Source organism: Oryx dammah, unplaced genomic scaffold, assembly GCF_014754425.2.
Source record: "Oryx dammah isolate SB20612 unplaced genomic scaffold, SCBI_Odam_1.1 HiC_scaffold_18, whole genome shotgun sequence".
NCBI lineage: Eukaryota > Metazoa > Chordata > Mammalia > Artiodactyla > Bovidae > Oryx > Oryx dammah.
Window position 1 is genome coordinate 27,672,032 of NW_024070202.1, and position 20,597 is coordinate 27,692,628.

At 38.8% G+C, this 20,597-nt stretch overlaps 1 protein-coding gene across 6 annotated transcripts in view; it reads left to right on the top strand.

Moving 5' to 3' along the window:
• The window catches only part of HDAC9 (histone deacetylase 9), a 599,202-nt gene that overhangs the window by 47,063 nt on the left and 531,542 nt on the right, over nucleotides 1-20,597 (top strand). The window lies entirely within an intron of this gene.

A 20,597-nucleotide genomic window follows, 5' to 3' on the forward strand; every position in this document is an offset into this window, starting at 1 on the left:
CCAGTAGTCATGTAAGGGTGTGAGAGTTGCACCATAAAGAAAGCTGAGCACCAAAGAATCAATGCTTTTGACCTGTGGTGTTGGAGAAGACTCTTGAGAGTCCCTTCGACTGCATGGAGATCAAACCAGTCAATCCTAAAGGAAATCAGTCCTGAATATTCACTGGAAGGACTGATGCTGAAGCTTAAGCTCCAATACTTTGACCACGTGAGGCAAGAGCCAACTCATTGGAAAAGACCTTAATTCTGGGAAAGATTGAAGGCAGGGGGAGAAGGGGACAACAGAGGATGAGATGGTTGGATGGCATCATTGACTAATGGACATGAGTTTTAGCAACTCCAGGAGATAGTTAAGGACAAAGAAGCCTGGCATGCTTCAGTCCATGGGGTCACAAAGGGTTAGACACGACTTAGTCACTGAACAACAACAGCTCATGTGAAGGTAGCCAACACCATGACTGGTTTAGAACATAAATAACATTTTACATATTAGTAGTGTTGAACAAAAAATGATAATCCTACCAAAAGCTATGTCTATTGCTGTGTGGCTACAACAAATGATTTATACATTAAGTGAGATGCAGAGATTTTTTTTTTTCAGGTAATGCAAAATTTTGAAAAAAAGAGAAACTTTTGTTGAGAAGACACTGAAAGGGTGTGAAGTTTCTTATTTTACTTTCAACTTTTTATTTTATTCAAAGTTCAGAAATAGGCTATTGGTCATGCATTATAAAGTCACCATCTGGATTCACCCAGCTTTCTGAGGGATTTTCCCTAAAGTCACAGACTTCTGAAAAAGTATTTCATATTTGTAAAAGTATTGGGTGCTTAATTAAATATATGTGTATACATACATATAATGTGCATTTTTGTGTGAGTATGTGTATGTAAAATAAATATGTATATAATATTTGCATAAACATTGAGAGTTTAAGATGGCTTAAAGCTCAACATTCAGAAAACTAAGATTGTGACATCTGGTCCCATCACTTCATGGGAAATAGATGGAGAAACAGTGGAAACAGTGTCAGACTTTATTTTTGGGGGCTCCAAAATCACTGCAGATGGTGATTGCAGCCATGAAATTCAAAGACGCTTACTCCTTAGAAGAAGAGTTATGACCAATCTAGAGAGCATATTGAAAAGCAGAGACATTATTTGTCCTACAAAGGTTCTTCTAGTCAAGGCTATGGTTTTTCCAGTGGTCATGTATGGATGTGAGAGTTGGATGGTGAAGAAAGCTGAGCGCCAAAGAATTGATGCGTTTGAACTGTGGTGTTGGAGAAGACTCTTGAGAGTTCCTTGGACGGCAAGGAGATCCAACCAATCCATTCTGAAGAAGATCAGTCCTGGGTGTTCATTGGAGGGACTGATGCTGAAGCTGAAACTCCAATACTTTGGCCACCTCATGCGAAGAGTTGACTCATCAGAAAAGACCCTGTTACTGGGAAGGATTGGGGGCAGGAGGAGAAAGGGACGACAGAGGATGAGATGGCTGGATGGCATCACTGACTCGATGGACATGAGTTTGGGTAAACTCCGAGAGTTGGTGATGGACAGGGAGGCCTGGCGTGCTGCAATTCATGGGGTTGCAAAGAGTTGGACACGACTGAGCGACTGAACTGAAGATAAATATATGTGTGTGTGTATATGTTATATATATACGTATGTTTATACACAGTTTTAAGAAAGCAAATCAATCAGTGTTGAAAGGCTTATAATGAAAAGAAACTTCTCTGTTCAGTTTCACCTTACTCCTAGTCCGTATTAGCCAATTTCAACAATTTTTGACTCTTATGCTGTGCATGACCGGTATATTCTTAAATAATCTACTTGATGTATTTACTTTAAATGGGGAGGGAGGAGGGTGGGGTGTTCAGGATGGCGAACACATATATACCTGTGGCGGATTCATGTTGATGTATGGCAAAACCAATACAATATTGTAAAGTAAAAATAAACAAACAAACAAACAAACAAACATGTCAGTTGACTTATTGTTGAGAATCATAAGAGAATAACTCACTCATTTTCCACTTCCCTCCCCTATTTTGTAACATAGTTGTATCAGTGTTCTTAGTTTTAACACTTATTGTTTAAAGTTTTTAATTGCTGCTCAGTAAACCTCCTGGTTCTTCTCAGGCCTTCAGTTGGTTGAAGTATATACAGAATTAATGATTTGGAATGTAAGAAGACTGCAGTGTGGTAGACTAGCAAACTGTAACCACCATATAAATGTACTTTTTCTTAAGGAATGTGGTTTCACTCAAATTTACCATTTTAGTTAAGAAAATAAGAATTTAAGCCACTTAACATAAACTGGAAGAAATTATTAAATAATTAATCTAACTTTCTTCAAATGCGTTTCTCTGATCTGCATATAATTAATAACCAAATGATAAATGGACTATTTAAAAACAAACTTTAAAAACTTAAAAGAAAGTAAATTTTTTTCTATGGTTGAAAAAAAGAAGACACCCCTGAAGTTAATGCTTGGTCAGTGTGTTGCTTTTTGACAGTCGTTAGTAGCTAAATTGATGTATTTCTTTTAAGTAAGAAAATGGGAAGGAGAATAATAAAATCTTTTGTTCCCTTCATACTTTTCTTCCTGGTTCATCAACTATACAAATGTAATTCTGTCTTTATGTGCCTGTGTAAGCAAAACTCAATGTCTTTAATCTCCCAGAAACACAGTTTTGCTCTCTGAATTATATTGAACTCAATTTCAATACAAACAAATAAAGGAAATATTTAAACAAGTTGATTCATGATGAAGAATGAACTCTCTGGTTTGTCAAAATATTGAAAATGGGTTTCTTTTGGTTCAAAGCATTTTGTTTGCTGTTGTGTTTTTATATTTGAAGAGTAAAGGTACTTCCATGCTAAATCACCATATTTCAGCTACTGTATCAGAAATTGTCTACAGTGATATCACAAGTTCTCCTAAATATTTATTTCTAAAGCTAGATTAACTTTTTTCTTTTTATTATTTCAGAATACAAGGATGGGAAGAGAAATTGTTTAATTATATAAACTACACTAATTCTCAAAATTAATTTGTATTTTTAAGTTAAACAATACAGTTTTCATGGAATACCATAAGCATTCATTTTATCCCTTCTTTCTCTAAGCTCTGATTTTAACCATAGTGAGATCTGTCCAGGCCTTAAACACTCTCTTGAATTTCAACTTCTCCATGAATTGAGTAAAATTATTAAAATGCAATATATGAATTCTATATATATAGTTTTTAAAAATCAAAATAAGACATGCATTTAGTTTAAAAGAAAGAAAAACCTCATGATGAAAATAGCTGTCCTCTTCTCTGCCTCTCTTCAATTTCTTTTTCCAGTTTACAGAGCTAATTACCTTCAGCAGTCATTCCATCTTCTAGTCCTTTACCTTAAAATTTCTAAATAACATGCTCACATAGAAAATTCTTAGTGTATAAATTGTAAGCATTGTATATTGCTTCCTTGCTCAGGCAAATGAGAAAATTCTTCCCAATGACCCATTTATATATATACCCACGAGTATCTCTATGCCATGTGTACATGCACATATGCACACATATGTGCACACACAGGTACATTTCTTCTTCACCCTTCCCAGCAGTTGTATCAGAGTGTTAAATAAAATCAACCAGTATTTCAATGGCTAGTCAAAAGTTGCTTATTGCTGAGCCAACGGTAATCCTTTTCTTCTTCAGTTGTACCTTTTTTCTGGAGTTCATTGTAAATTTACCCCCTATTTGTCTGATTTTCTGTGCTTGAATATCTCTGGTATGTGCTTGTGAAAGATATGTGCTATCCCTGCAACATTTCCACTTTATATCTTCCTGGAGCTTCCTCCATTCTGTAACTATTGTGAATTATTTGTTCTGTAGGTGCCTCACCTATCCTGGGTCTTTTCCTTTTCTGTTCTCTTTAGTGGATCTTGATGACTTCTTTATTAGTTTTCCCATTGCTTTTATTTTCTGAAGAACATCTGAAGATATATTTATTGAATTCTTATTTGTCTGAAAATGTCATTTTTATCTCCTTACCAATGATAGATTTGTGTAGCTGAGCAGAGAATACTGGTTGAAAATCACTGTGAATTCTGATCTTAATTTGATTCTGTTTCCTTTATATGTGGCTTCCTCATCCCCTTCAGAGGCATTTTACAATCTTCTCCTTATCTTTGTTCTAAAACTTCACATTTATGTGCCTTAGTCTTACTTTATTCATTTTGCTGGATAATTCTGTGGACTCTTTCAATTAGAATGCTCATTTTCTTCAGAGTACTTTATTTTTTAGAATCATCCTTTTTCAAAGTGTACTGTTCTTCTTTTAATGCATTAATAACTTCCTTTATTAGATAGAAGGTATTTTAGTCAATCAAATTTTTATTTTTCTACCTGTACTCTGTGCTTTTTCTCTGATCCCCCACACTCCCCGATACCCAACTTCACATTTGCTTTGATCGCTCCTGCATACTAGGAACTTCATGCTTATAAGGGAGCATGTGTTTACTGGAAACTCATGATTTGTGTGACATTTGTAAACTAGAAAGCTTTCTGTATAGGAGGCCTGAGTGCTGAGTAGTCCTTAGGGTATATGTGTGTTTGCATGTATACACTTAGGGGGAATATTGTGAACAGCATCTTTAGTTTTCTTCTCCTGAATTGTTGAGAGTCGCCAGGAAGGAGTCTTCCCACCTTCTACTTCAAGGGGAATGTGCTTGGCTGCCAGAGCTCAGAAAGAAGACTGGCAAGTAGGCTAGGCAGGCTTGCCCTCAGTCTGTAGCTTTTCAGCTCTGCATATGTCCCTTGTTTTCTGCTAGGACTCTGGGGCCCCAGCTCGGTTCATTTCATCCAAAGAAGAACTCTCTAGTTGAGAAGCAGTAATGGTCCTGGTGCATGTCAGAGAAGAAAGGGTCATGAAGAGGAGACGTCTCCTGACTGCAGGAGAGGACATGGCAGTTTAAGTGTCCTGTAATCTGAGGAGAAGGGGGCAACAGAGGATGAGATGGTTGGATAGCATTACCAATTCAATAGGTTTGAGTTTGAGCAAAACCCCAGGAGATGGTGAAGATCAGGGAAGCCTGGCGTGCTGCAGTTCATGGGATCACAAAGAGTTGGACATGACTGAGTGACTGAACAACAACAACAGATCAGACCTTAAACCAGTCCCTCTGTTTTTGACCTTGCACCTGACCACTCAGCTTCCTTGGTGCCTGTGCCTGGAAGTGCTGAGCCTCTTGGAAATTCTCTGACCTGGCGGCTCCCTTACTGCAGTTCCAGCAGAGGTGCTGTCTCCATTGAACAGAGCTCTTTATCACTATTCAATTCACTTTCCCTTTCAACATTTCATTGAACTTGCTTGCTCATTTTTGTTATCTCTATCATTTTCTTTTCCTTTATAGGTTTGTAGAATTTTTATTCTGTTACTGCCATTTTGTGGCATTTCTGAAAGGAACAGAAATAAATGTATTTGGTCAATCTGTCACTTTCATTCAGAAGCCATGTAGTTTTAAATCATCCAGAGTTAACATTATCAATGTTATATAGTTGATGTTCTTCCTCTTATGATTATTTGAGACATTTTAAGATAATAATACTGGACTATTCCCAGGAAATCTTCTAAAATGGACTACTGAAGAAGCCTGTGATTGCCATGGACTTGTCAATATCTATAATTTTAATGAGAATGCCATAAGATTAAAATTTGTGATGAACATCAGTGATCTCTGTCAGTGGTATATTCATATCTCTATACATTAATTTTGTTATAAAAGTCATCCACCCAGAACTTAGCTGTCCAGCAATTTTGTTTTATTAGTAGTAAATTCCAGAGCAAAGAAAGTATTAGAAATGGGTTTTGAACAACACAATTTTGCATTTGAGTCTGCACTTGTTCTTCTAGGACTTCCCAGGTGGTGCTAGTGGTAAAGAACCTGCCTGTCAGTGCAGGAGGTATAAGAGATGGGGCTTCATTCCCTGGGTTGGAAAGATCCCCTGGAGGAGGACATGGCAACCCAATCCAGTATTCTTGCCTGGAGAATCCCATGGACAGAGGAGCCTGGCGGGCTACAGTCTAGCATCACAGAAAGGTGGACACAACTGAAGTGACTTAGCATGCACACCCGCATATTCCTCTAGGGCTAGCCTGTAAGGGCCTTAAGCCAAAAAGCATTTACTTCTATTTCATAACCAATTATAATAGCTTTTGAAATGTACACTCCAAATATGCAGAAGTTAGAAAACAAAATATGAGAAAATAGGAGGAAAACATTTAGAATTCAAGAAATAATGTATGAAATGCCCAACCACAAAGAACTAGAAGTGGTAAAGAGATGAACCCAAATTCTTGTTCAGTTCAGTTCAGTTGCTCAGTCGTGTCCAACTCTTTGCAACCCCATGAATCGCAGCAGCTTATTTAACGTATATGCAGAGTACATCATGAAAAACTCTGGGCTGGAAAGAGCACAAGCTGGAATCAAGATTGCCTGGAGAAATATCAATAACCTCAGATATGCAGATGACACCACCTTTATGGCAGAAAGTGAAGAGGAACTAAAAAGCCTCTTGATGAAAGTGAAAGAGGAGAGTGAAAAAGTTGGCTTAAAGCTCAACATTCAGAAAATGAAGATCATGGCATCTGGTCCCATCACTTCATGGGAAATAGATGGAGAAACAGTGGAAACAGTGTCAGACTTTATTTTTGGGGGCTACAAGATCACTGCAGATGGTGATTGCAGCCATGAAATTAAAAGACGCTTACTCCTTGGAAGGAAAGTTATTACCAACCTAGATAGCATATTCAAAAGCAGAGACATTACTTTGCCAACGAAGGTCCATCTACTCAAGGCTGTGGTTTTTCCTGTGGTCATGTATGGATGTGAGAGTTGGACTGAGAAGAAGGCTGAGCACCGAAGAATTGATGCTTTTGAACTGTGGAGTTGGAGAAGACTCTTGAGAGTCCCTTGGACTGCAAGGAGATCCATCCAGTCCATCCTGAAGGAGATCAGTCCTGGGTGTTCATTGGAGGGACTGATGCTGAAGCTGAAACTCCAATACTTTGGCCACCTCATGTGAAGAGTTGACTCATTGGAAAAGACTCTGATGCTGGGAGGGATTGAGGGCAGGAGGAGAAGGGCATGACAGAGGATGAGATGGCTGGATGGCATCATCAGCTCGGTGGACATGAGTTTGGGTAAACTCTGAGGGTTGGTGATGGACAGGGAGGCCTGGGTTAGGAGCTGGTAATTGAAACTGTCAGTGCCCCATTGAAATCTCCCAGGGCTTTACTGTTTTTTGTTCTCTGGTGAGGCTCTTGCTAGCGTCTCTATCTCCACTTGAGGTCTTTCTCTGTTACTCAGGCCTACATCGGATGTCTATTACAGATGCATGACAGGACAAAATGAGAGAATTAATGCCACCAGGAACTAGCTCACAAACAATAACTGACAGGAGTTAATGTGTAAATATCTTGGCTTCCTTGCCCCTTGTTTGAAATAGTCAAAAGAATGTGTTGTGCTACCAGAGGCCCCCAGAGAGGTGAAGTACCAGTTCCCCAATATGGTGATTTACTTATTTCTTGACTGCCTGCTTTTGCTGTCTCATTCCTCTACTCTTCTACTGGTGTTTTGTGGATTCATCTCCCAAATAAACTACTTGCACTACAAATTTTACCTTAGTTTCAGTTCAGTTAAGTTCAGTTACTCAGTCATAACCAACTCTTTGCGACCCCATGAACTGCAGCATGCCAAGGCTCCCTGTACATCACCAACTCCCGGAGTTTATAAAAACTCATGTCCATTAAGTCAGTGATGCCATCCAACCATCTCATCCTTTGTCATCCCCTTCTCCTCCTGCCTTCAATCTTTCCCAGCATCAGGGTCTTTTCAAATGAAGTCAGCTCTTTGCATCAGGTGGCCAAAGTATTGGAGTTTCAGCTTCAACATCAGTCCTTCGATGAACACTTGGGACTGATCTCCTTTTGGATGGACTGATTTATCTCCTTGCAGTCCAAGGAACTCTCAAGACTCTTCTCCAACACCACAGTTCAAAAACATCAGTTCTTCGGTGCTCAGCTTTCTTTATAATCCAACTCTGACATCCATGCATGACTACTGGAAAAACCATAGCCTTGACTAGATGGACCTTTGTTGGCAAGGTAATGTCTCTGTTTTTTAATATGCTATCTAGGTTGGTCATAACTTTCCTTCCAAGGAGTAAGCGTCTTTTAATTTCATGGCTTCAGTCACCATCTGTGGTGATTTTAGAGCCCCCCAAAATAAAGTCAGCCACTGTTTCCACTGTTTCCCCATCTGTTTGCCATGAAGTGATGGGACTGAATGCCGTGAGCCAACATTTTCACTCTCCTCTTTCGTTTTCATCAAGAGGCTTTTTAGTTCTTCCTCACTTTCTGCCGTAAGGGTGGTGTTATCTGCATATCTGAGGTTATTGATATTTCTCCCAGCAACCTTGATTCCAGCTTGTGCTTCTTCCAGCCCAGCATTTCTCATGATGTACTCTGTATAGAAGTTAAATAAGCAGGGTGACAATATACAGCCTTGACGTACTCCTTTTCTTATTTGGAACCAGTCTGTTGTTCCATGTCCAGTTTTAACTGTTGCTTGCTGACCTGCATACAGATTTCTCAAGAGGCAGGTCAGGTGGTCTGGTATTCGTATCTCTTTCAGAATTTTCCACAGTTTATTGTGATCCACACAGTCAAAGGCTTTGGCATAGTCAATAAAGCAGGAATAGATGTTTTTCTGTAACTCTCTTGCTTTTTCCATGATCCAGCAGATGTTGGCAATTTGATCTCTGGGTCCTCTACCTTTTCTAAAACCAGCTTGAACGTCTGGAAGTTCACGGTTCATGTATTGCTGAAGCCTGACTTGGAGAAATTTGATCTAGTCTCTTAAATCTATTTCTTACTTCCACTGTATAATTGTAAGGGATTTGATTTAGGTCTTACCTGAATGGTGTAGTGGTTTTCCCTACTTTCTTCAGTTTAAGTCTGACTTTGACAACAAGGAGTCCATGATCTGAGCCACAGTCAGTTCCCAGTCTTGTTTTTGCTGACTGTATAGAGCTTCTCCATCTTTGGCTGCAAGGAATATGATCAATCTGATTTCGGTGCTGGCCATCTGCTGATGTCCATGTGTAGAGTCAAATCAGATTGATTATATTCCTTGCAGCCAAAGATGGAGACGCTCTATAGTCAGCAAAAACAAGACCGGGAGCTGACTATGGCTCAGGTCATAGACTCCTTATTGCCAAATTCAGGCTTAAATTGAAGAAAGTAGGGAAAACCGCTACACCATTCAGGTATGACCTAGATCAAATCCCTTACAATTATACAGTGGAAGTGAAAAATAGATTTAAGGGACTGATAGACAGAGTGCCTGATGAGCTATGGAATGAGGTTCGTGAGATAGTACAGGAGACAGGGATCAAGACCATCCCCAAGAAAAAGAAATGCAAAAAAGCAAAATGGGTGTCTGAGGAAGCCTTACACATAGCTGTGAAAAGAAGAGAAGTGAAAAGCAAAGGAGAGAAGGAAAGATATACCCATTTGAATGCAGAGTTCCAAAGAATAGCAAGGAGAGATAAGAAAGTCTTCCTCAGTGATCAGTGCAAAGAAAAAGAGGTAAACAATAGAATGGGAAAGACTAGAGATCTCTTCAAGAAAATTAGAGATACCAAGGGAACATTTCATGCAAAGATGGGCTCAGTAAGGAACAGAAATGGTATGGACCTAACAGAAGCAGAAGATATTAAGAAGAGGTGGCAAGAATACACAGAAGAACTATACAAAAAAGATCTTCATGACCCAGATAATCATGATGGTATGATCACCAAGCTAGAGCCAGACAACCTGGAATGCGAAGTCAAGTGGGCCTTAGGAAGCATCACTATGAACAAAGCTAGTGGAGGTGATGGAATTCCAGTTGAACTATTTCCAAACCTAAAAGATGATGCTTTGAAAGTGCTGCACTCAATATGCCAACAAATTTGGAAAACTCAGCAGTGGCCAAAGGATTGGAAAAGGTCAGTTTTCATTCCAATTCCAAAGAAAGGCAATGCCAAAGAAAGCTCAAACTACTGCACAATTGCACTCATCTCACACACTAGTATATTAATGCCTTAGTTTAGGAGAACCCGAACTAAGTAAGGACTATTTAGATTTGGGGAGCAATGTTATTCCTCAGTAATACATTGTGATATGTATGAAAAGTATTTAATTTTCAGATGATGCACAGTCACTGAGAGAATATTTATACTGAATATATTTTGTTTTAAGAGCATGTGAATTATGTGTATATTTAAAACTGATTTCCCATTTAAAATAACTAATCTATTTCAGTTCCAGTGTTTGACCTTTATCTATACAGAAATTTAAATCATCCTGAATGATTCATTTGATTAGAATTCTAGATATACAAGATGTTATTGTGCTAACTAATACATGTGTGAATGTTAAAGTATTTTAAGAAAATGGGGATCGTTAACTTAAATGCTCAATAAGAAGCCTACCTAAGCCTCCTTAAATTCACAGAAATATGCATGTGAAAGTATTAAGGAAGTTCATCATATAGTTGCTGCTTTCTATTGAAGCATCAAAAAATTTGTTTTTTAAGTTGTATACATATTATGAAATAAATGCTGACATGTAATACTGTGAATGTATCTGTGTACACTCTTTATCAGCTTCTCCTGGAAATTAGTTTCCTAAAATGTCATTATTGCTAACATGTTTCAATATTCTCCTAACCATCCCACGATTATCTGAAACAGGACAAAACATACTTTCACTCAACTACAAAAACTTAGTCAACAGGAAAAAAATTTTAGAGCAGACATTTCAAGTATAAACTGAATAAATTTGCCTCTGTGCTCTTTTTCCTGACAGCTGATCTTCAAACTGAAAAAGGTCAGAAGAGATTGAGGGTTAGACTTGTGGGACAAGTATAGGAGAGAGCCGAGTCTCTCTGCCAAGAGATTGGAGGACTTTTGTTTTTTGTTGTTTTTATTTGAATGGAGCTGAATGAAAAGGAGTGAAACAGACAGAGAAGGTATGGAGAAGTAATGAGAGAGTGAAGCCAATGACCTAAAAATAGACTTGTTGCATATTCATATTTTACAGTGTTTTTGCTTCACTCTTTATCCCCAACTCTACAATAAAATCAGATGCCCACAAAAAGGCCTCAAATGAGTGGGTTTATTTTTAAAGGGATCGAAAGGATAGTTTTTAAAAATTTTATGTTAACGACAGGATCAATGCCAAGGCATGGGTAAAAGTGAAAAATGCATCAGAAAACAGTAATTTAGTGGTGACAGGATGTAGAAGCCACAGGTAGCCTTAATATTGTAAGGCCCTGGGAATCCTTTAAGCATGAGGAGTGTCATTGGACTTTGCATTTAGTGGAGAATACATGTCTAATCTAATCCGACTTAAACGTTAAAGGGGGAAAGCTTAAGGGTTTGGGAGATGTGGCTAATATCTTAGTGTTTAACCGTTCATTGTCCACAGACTTTGCGAGTCTTGAAAATGCCTAAATCCTGAATTTGAGCATTTCAGTTTTAGCCATAGGTTGAAGAGGTGGGCTGTCATCTTTCCTAAGGCCTCAGTTGAGTGAGCGACAACGCTAGTCCCTCTATAATTCTCAGGCTGTGCTTTCAGTGCCTGGAATTATCTCTGCTCTATTCTGTGTTTTGCAAGTTGCCAGTCTGCTCATTTCCCTCTAACCCTGAGAAGAGAAGAAAGCTATAGTAATGTTTCGCCTGACAATTCTCTGCCATTATTTTCTGTGCTTCTCTGGCATTCACACTCTGAATTTCTTTTCTGTTCTTCCATTCACTTTCATTCTCATCTGGGATCTCACTTTCCCTGTAGTCCTTGTCTTCCCAGGCTTAGGTGATGTTTATCTTTGTTGTTTGGTATCCCCAGTGATGACAGATCCTATCAGTTTGCTAATCACCACACAGCTCAGCCACAGCCTTATGAAATAAACACACTCGTTCAAGTGTGTTGGTATGTTTGAGTTGGAAAGGAAGAATATGAGTGGCATACTCAGTGAAAAGAATGAATTGCTTCACTTTTGTTGATGCTTATTTTGGGGATAGATGGAAGGAAAGTCTGGTAAGAACCAAGCATTTGTTTTGGAATCAGATATTCATGGACTTGAATTTTACTTCTGCCTTTTACTAAATAAGCTCTATTTAATTCCCACAAGCTTCAGTTCTCTTATAAAATCAGGATGATAGTACTTATCTCATGTATGTGGTGAAGCGTAAATGGAAAGCACCTTTCATGTGACAGGGCTGTGCATAAATTAGACTTGCAATAGTTACTGATAATAAGAATTTTAAATTAGTGACTCAATGACTGACTCCATGAATGGAGTTCAGAAAGGGGAAAAGAGTAATGTTACAGTGGAGAAACCACACAAAAACATCCTTAAGCAAGTGATCGAGGTGAACCTCATCAATGATAAGTATGAGGGTCATGTATACTTAGGTGGGTGTGGTTAAAAAGGGTATTTCCCTTCTTTGTGTTCTTCCCCCAAATTCATATCTTCAGTCTAATAATGCAAAAATACAAAAAACGATGAGGCGAACACAGTTTGAGGAACAGTCTACAGAATATTTGAGAAGTGATCTTTAAAAAGCATGAAAGTCACGAAAAACCAGGGGAGACTGGACACTGTCACATATCAGAGGAGATTAAGGAAACCCAGCATTAAATATAATTTGGGACCTAGAATGAATCCTAGAATAGTTAAAAGGATGCTAGGGAGAAACTGATGAAATTCAAGTAAACTCTGTAGTTAAGTTCATAGTATTTTGGTAATGTTAATTTCTTAGTTTTGACAAATGTCCTGTGGTTATGTAAGATGTTAACATTAGGGTAAGTTGAGTGAAGTGTATACGGAAGCTCAGTGTATTGACAGCTTTCCTGCACACCTGAAATTATTCCAAAAAAATTTTTTTTAATTTTTCTGTTTAACATTAAAAAGTAGAACTTACAGTGACAGAGAATGTATCAATTATTACCTGTGGTTGGGGTAAGTGGAACATATGGCATTTTGCGGGGAGGTATAATGGACCTATTTTGTATCCTGATTGTGATTATAGTTATAATAATCTATACATTTGTTAAAATATGTAGAACTGTATATTTTAACTGCATGTCAATTTAAAAAATAAAACAGAAGGAAATAAAAGAAAAATAAATGAGGATAATATAAATTACAAGAAACAAATTATAAAGCTAGAGCCTTGTTTTTTATCATATATAACACTATCATCATCAAATTGACAACATCTTATTAAATATTTTTGTTCTTTTGTTTGACAAATATTCATTGAATCCCATTGATGTAATAGATGGACACTGTGCTGATGCTTGGAGGTATATAAGAACTGGACATGTTCTAGATGTTAAAACAAGTTCTTATTTCAATATAGGCCAACACATATGATTTAAAAAAAAATTTGTAAGGATTCAGGGCATACACATATGAGGAATTAAATGGCATAGATATTTATAGAATATTTCATGATAATATCAGCACTATATTAGACAAAATAAGTTATCATGACATAAGTTCAGAGGAGATACAAGCATCCTTAGATGAATAGGGAATTTTTAACAAAGGAGATACATAGCACTTGGAAAGAGACTCCTTTTCTGTGACTTCAGACTATTTAGGAAAGGAAGGTTTAAACACCATAACATTTCTTTTGTTTCAAATATTTGTACTACATATTTTTGTTTCCCTAAATTCATATGTTGAAGGCCTAAAAACCCCTAAAGTAATTTTACTAGGAGGTAGAGCTTTGTGAGGTATTTAGGTTTAAAAGAGGTCAGGAGGGGTGGGTCCTCATGAAAGGATTAGTGCCCTTGTAAAAGGAGAGTGGAAAATGTGCTTTGTCTCTCTAGACTTCCCTGGTGGCCCAGAAGGTAAAGCATCTATCTGCAGTGTGGGAGACCTGGGTTCAATCCCTGGGTCAGGAAGATCCCTTGGAGAAGGAAATAGCAACCCACTCCAGTACTCTTGCCTGGAAAATTCCATAGACAGAGGAGCCTTGTAGGCTACAGTCCATGGGGTCACAAAAAGTCAGACATGACTGAGTGACTTTGCTTCACTTCACTTCACCATGTGAGGGTAAAACTAGAAGGCAGCCATCTGCAAGCCAGTTAGACCGCTCTCACTAGACACCAGGACCCTGATCTTGGAATTCTCAGTTTCGAGAACTATGAGAAATAAATGTTTGTTGTTACAGCAGTCCATGCAGACTAAAGCAAAAATTATATTAAAATAACCAATATTAATAAGCATTTAGCATAGTGAAACTCTAACTAAGGATTTTACATGTACTAACCAGCATGTCCTTATAAGAACTGTAGGAGAAATTCTCCTTGTCCTAGAGAGGAAAAGACTTGAGTTGTCAAACAGTGAGATAACATGCCTGATGATGCAACTGGTAAGTGGCAGGACCAGGATTCAAATTCAAGTGTCTCATTCCAGAACACACACTCCACCCCAGTAAAATACATGGTGTTGATAGTCATGCTTTTTTTTTTTTTTTAAGATGGAAATGAGCATGAAAGGGTTCAGCTATCCAAGAAACACTGATTTTTCTGAAAAATCTGCTTCAAAATACAACTAGTTATATAATACACTTTTTTTTCCTAAAAACAAATAGCCCTTGCCATGCCCTCCAGTTGGCACTCTGCCCCTTGCTAACCTGCCTGGATGAGAGCCTGTTACTTTGCCTCCTGCTAGCAGCTTGTGACCTTGGCAGCCTGGCATGCCAGCTAAGATTCCACAAAGCAAAAGTAACAGTTACATTCCTGAAGAAACTCCTTGAACCACCAAGTATGTCTTGCCATGTCCATAGACATGAACATAGTCCTTTTGTGAGGTGGCTCATTAACTAATGGTTTTAGTTCAGTTCAGTTCAGTTGCTCAGTCGTGTCCGACTCTTTGTGACCCCGTGAATCGCAGCACGCCAGGCCTCCCTGTCCATCATCAACTGCCGGAGTTCACTCAAACTCACGTCCATCGAGTCAGTGATGCCACCCAGCCATCTCATCCTCTGTCGTCCCCTTCTCCTCCTGCCCCCAATCCCTCCCAGCATCAGAGTCTTTTCCAGTGAGTCAACTCTTTGCATGAGGTGGCCAAAGTACTGGAGTTTCAGTGTTAGCATCATTCCTTCCAAAGAAATCCAAGGGCTGATCTCCTTCAGAATGGACTGTTTCGATCTCCTTGCAGTCCAAGGGACTCTCAAGAGTCTTCTCCAACACCACAGTTCAGAAGCATCAATTCTTCGGCACTCAACCTTCTTCACAGTCCAACTCTCACATCCATATATGACCACAGGAAAAACCATAGCCTTGACTAGACGGACTTAGTCGGCAAAGTAATGTCTCTGCTTTTGAATATACTATCTAGATTGGTCATAACTTTTCTTCCAAGGAGTAAGCGTCTTTTAATTTCATGGCTGCAGTCATCATCTGCAGTGATTTTGGAGCCCCCCAAAATAAAGTCTGACACTCTTCCCACTGTTTCCCCATCTATTTCCCATGAAGTGATGGGACCAGATGCCATGATCTTCGTTTTCTGAATGTTGAGCTTTAAGCCAACTTTTTCACTCTCCACTTTCACTTTCATCAAGAGGCTTTTTAGTTCCTCTTCACTTTCTGCCATAAGGGTGGTGTCATCTGCATGTCTGAGGTTATTGATATTTCTCCTGGCAATCTTGATTCCAGCTTGTGTTTCTTCCAGTCCAGCGTTTCTCATGATGTACTCTGCATAAAAGTTAAATAAGCAGGGTGACAATATACGGCCTTGACACACTCCTTTTCCTATTTGGAACCAGTCTGTTGTTCCATGTCCAGTTCTAACTGTTGCTTGCTGACCTGTGTACAGATTTCTCAAGAGGCAGGTCAGGTGGTGTGGTATTCCCATCTCTTTCAGAATTTTCCACAATTTATTGTGATCCATAGAGTCAAAGGCTTTGGCATATTCATTAAAGCAGGAATAGATGTTTTTCTGGAACTCTCTTGCTTTTTCCATGATCCAGCAGATGTTGGCAGTTTGATCTCTGGTTCCTCTGCCTTTTCTAAAACCAGCTTGAACATCAGGAAGTTCACAGTTCACGTATTGCTGAAGCCTGGCTTGGAGAATTTTGAGCATTACTTTACTATACTTACTTTACACGCCTGCCTATCCATCACCAACTCCCGGAGTTCACTCAGACTCACGTCCATCAAGTCAGTGATGCCATCCAGCCATCTCATCCTCTTTCGTCCCCTTCTCCTCCTGCCCCTAGCATGTGAGATGAGTGCAATTGTGCAGTAGTTTCAGCACTCTTTGGCATTGCCTCTCTTTGGGATTGGAATGAAAACTGACCTTTTCCAGTCCTGTGGCCACTGCTGAATTTTCCAAATTTGCTGGCATATTGAGTGCAGCACTTTCACAGCATCATCTTTCAGGATTTGAAATAGCTCCACTGGAATTCCATCACCTCCACTAGCTTTGTTCCTAGTGATGCTTTCTAAGGCCCACTTGACTTCACTTTCCAGGATGTCTGTCTCTAGGTGAGTGATCACACCATTGTGATTATCTGGGTCGTGAAGATCTTTTTTGTACAGTTCTTCCGTGTATTCTTGCCACCTCTTCTTAATATCTTCTGCTTCTGTTAGGTCCATACCATTTCTGTCCTTTATCGAGCCCATCTTTGCATGAAATGTTTCCTTGGTATCTCTAATTTTCTTGAAGAGATCTCTAATCTTTCCCATTCTGTTCTTTTCCTCTATTTCTTTGCATTGATCTCTGAAGAAGGCTTTCTTACCTCTTCTTGCTATTCTTTGGAACTCTGCATTCAGATGCTTATATCTTTCCTTTTCTCCTTTGTTTTTCGCCTCTCCACAGCTATTTGTAAGGCCTCCCCAGACAGCCATTTTGCTTTTTTGCATTTCTTTTCCATGGGGATGGTCTTGATCCCTGTCTCCTGGACAATGTCATGAACCTCATTCCATAGTTCATCAGGCACTCCATCTATCAGATCTAGGCCCTTAAATCTATTTCTCACTTCCACTGTATAATCATAAGGGATTTGATTTAGATCATACCTGAATGGTCTAGCGGTTTTCCCTACTTTCTTCAATTTAAGTCTGAATTTGGTAATAAGGAGTTCATGATCTGAGCCACAGTCAGCTCCTGGTCTTGTCTTTGTTGACTATATAGAGCTTCTCTATCTTTGGCTGCAAAGAATATAATCAGTCTGATTTTGGTGTTGACCATCTGGTGATGTCCATGTGTAGAGTCTTCTCTTGTGTTGTTGGAAGAGGGTGTTTGCTATGACCAGTGCATTTTCTTGGCAAAACTCTGTTAGCCTTTGCCCTGCTTCATTCTGCATTCCAAGGCCAAATTTGCCTGTTACTCCAGGTGTTTCTTGACTTCCTACTTTTGCATTCCAGTCCGCTATAATGAAAAGGACATCTTTTTTGTGTGTTAGTTCTAAAAGGTCTTGTAGGTCTTCATAGAACCGTTCAACTTCAGCTACTTCAGTGTTATTGGTTGGGGCATAGACTTGGATTACGGTGATATTAAATGGTTTGCCTGGAAACGAACAGAGATCATTCTGTCATTTTTGAGATTGCATCCAAGTACTGCATTTCGGACTCTTTTGTTGACCATGATGGCTACTCCATTTCTTCTGAGGGATTCCTGCCTGCAGTAGTAGATATAATGGTCATCTGCGTTAAATTCACCCATTCCAGTCCATTTTAGTTCGCTGATTCCTAGAATGTCGACGTTCACTCTTACCATCTCTTGTTTGATCACTTCCAATTTGCCTTGATTCATGGACCTGACATTCCAAGTTCCTATGCAATATTGCTCTTTACAGCATCGGACCTTGCTTCTATCACCAGTCATGTCCACAGCTGGGTATTGTTTTTGTTTTAGCTCCATCCCTTCATTATTTCTGGAGTTATTTCTCCACTGATCTCCAGTAGCATATTGCGCACCTACTGACGTGGGGAGTTCCTCTTTCAGTATCCTATCATTTTGCCTTCTCATACTGTTCATGGGGTTCTCAAGGCAAGAATACTGAAGTGGTTTGCCATTCCCTTCTCCAGTGGACCACCTTCTGTCAGACCTCTCCACCATGACCCGCCCATCTTGGGTTGCCCCGCGGGCATGGCTTAGTTTCATTGAGTTAGACAAGGCTGTGATCCTAGTGTGATTAGAGTGACTAGTTTTCTGTGAGTATGGTTTCAGTGTGTCTGCCCTCTGATGCCCTCTTGCAACACCTACCATCTTACTTGGGTTTCTCTTACCTTGGGCATGGGGTATCTCTTCACGGCTGCTCCAGCAAAGCGCAGCCACTGCTCCTTACCTTGGACGAGAGGTATCTCCTCACCGCTGCCCTTCCTGACCTTCAATATGGGATGGCTCCTCTAGGCCCTCCTGCACCCACACAGCCACCGCTCCTTGGACGTGGGGTTGTGGCTTAATTGTCTCTTCCTTGCTCACGGTGTGCTTATGGTTCTCATATATTATTTCCTTAATTTTGTGTCTCTTATTGCTGGAATTGCCTAATTTGTCTAAAATAATTCCATTTTGTGTTATTCAGCAATGACCCATTTGCTTGCAAGCATTTTGGTGACACTCATAACAATTAATTAGATGGAATTTTGTTTTGCATTATTTTTGTTGGAACAAAAACAGGAGTTCTATTTTCTCCGTACAATTACTAAAAAACAAGGGTGGCTCTATAAATGAGTTATTTGTGGCTAAATGTTCAATTTTTATAGTCTGTTTATTTCCAAAAACTTAAATAATAAATTTGATGCAAGCTGCCAGTGAGTAGAGATGTAGATAACAGTATATGTTCACAGTGATCCATGAAAATATAATCCTTTTATGATGTGCCTCTATGTTGTTTATACCAAATCTTTCTCTCTGACCTAGACCACTTTTCTGAATTTCAGCTTCGTATTAAATACACCTGTTTCGTTGGAGGTTCCCAGCCTCAGTACTGTTGACGTGTTGGTTTGGCCAGTGTTTGCTGCCAGGTCTGTCCTCCACATGGTAGGATGCTTAACAGCATCCCTAGCCTCTCAAGTATCAACCACCCCCTCCTCAACTGTGAGCATCAAAAATGTCTCCAGAAATGGTCAAATGTCTCCTAGGGAACAATATTATCCTCAGTTGAGGACCACTAACTTAAATATTCTATAGATTTATGAAAGTCAACATGTACAAAATCAAACTCATTTCCCCCCTCAAATCTTCTCCTTCAGAAAAGTTGATAGCATGTATGAGGCAAATCGTAGCTCTCTCCTTTAAAACTTGTGTTAACTTGATGAAGGTACTCACTTCTCTATCCCTTAATGTCTTTCATCTGTAAATATATTCCTAAAACCTCCTTCATATTACTGTTGTGATGATTAAATGAACTAATATGTATAAAACATTTAGAATGCTTCCTGACACATAGTATGCTTAAGTTAATGTGTTTGCAATAATGAATACTGGTAAATGTTAGCAAATTTGTTCAATATAGGAAACTCGTAAGATTCTTCTTTTCAAAGGATATGTGCAGACAATTTTAAAAGAGAGATATTCAGGTGATAGTAAATATATGAAGTAATGTTTGATATCATTAGTAATCAAGAAAAAATTTAAAAGGTATCATAATGTATTATTTAAATCTATTAAATTTGGAAAAATTTTAAAACTACTCTTTATTGATAACACTGTGGTGAAAAGACACTGATACACTGTTGGGAGAGTGTGTGGTTATATCCTTCCTGGAGGATCACTTGGCAGCATATATTAGAACTTTAAAATATTTAAAGCCTTTAACAGTACATCTCTAGAAATTTACCCTAAGGGAGTAATATGCTCAAAAATTAATAAGGAAGTAATGTTGATTATTCTGTTTCTTAAGATGGCAAAAATTATAAGCAACTTTATTTTTTTTTTTTTTTTTTTTTTTTTTTTATATTAAATTTATTTATTTATTAGAAACTCAATAATAGGGAAATGATGAAATAACTCATGGTGTATTTGTCATATTTTATGTAGATATCACATTTTCAAATAGTATTTATAAAATTGAAGAAATGCTCTATTGCAATTCTTGGTTCAAAATGCCTCTCTCATTTTCCAGATAATATGAAGAATCTTTGGTGTGCAGGAGCATGCACACATTAGACTCTCATCTTTTGGCAACCCCTCTGCCTGTTTATCTAGCCATTTATTCTTCCTGGGTTTCCTTCCCTGTTTCCTGATATCCACACGTTATGAGATCCTGTCATTTCATAAATAGTGGGGCATCATCTATACTTGAGGACCACAGGGAAGATTTTCTGTTGGACGTATGAACGGTGGATTTGCATGAGTGGAGACACAAAGGGGCTGAGGACTGCTGCCCAGTACCGCAGCTCTGCTGGCCTGTTTAGATTTCCTGAGCAAACCCTGCTGCTTCATTCACCCTTCTGAGCTTTGACGCACTCAGCCATTTTCTTAACTTAGAGTGTAGCGGAGGCAAACCTTGACATTTGTTTAAAGTTTTCAGCT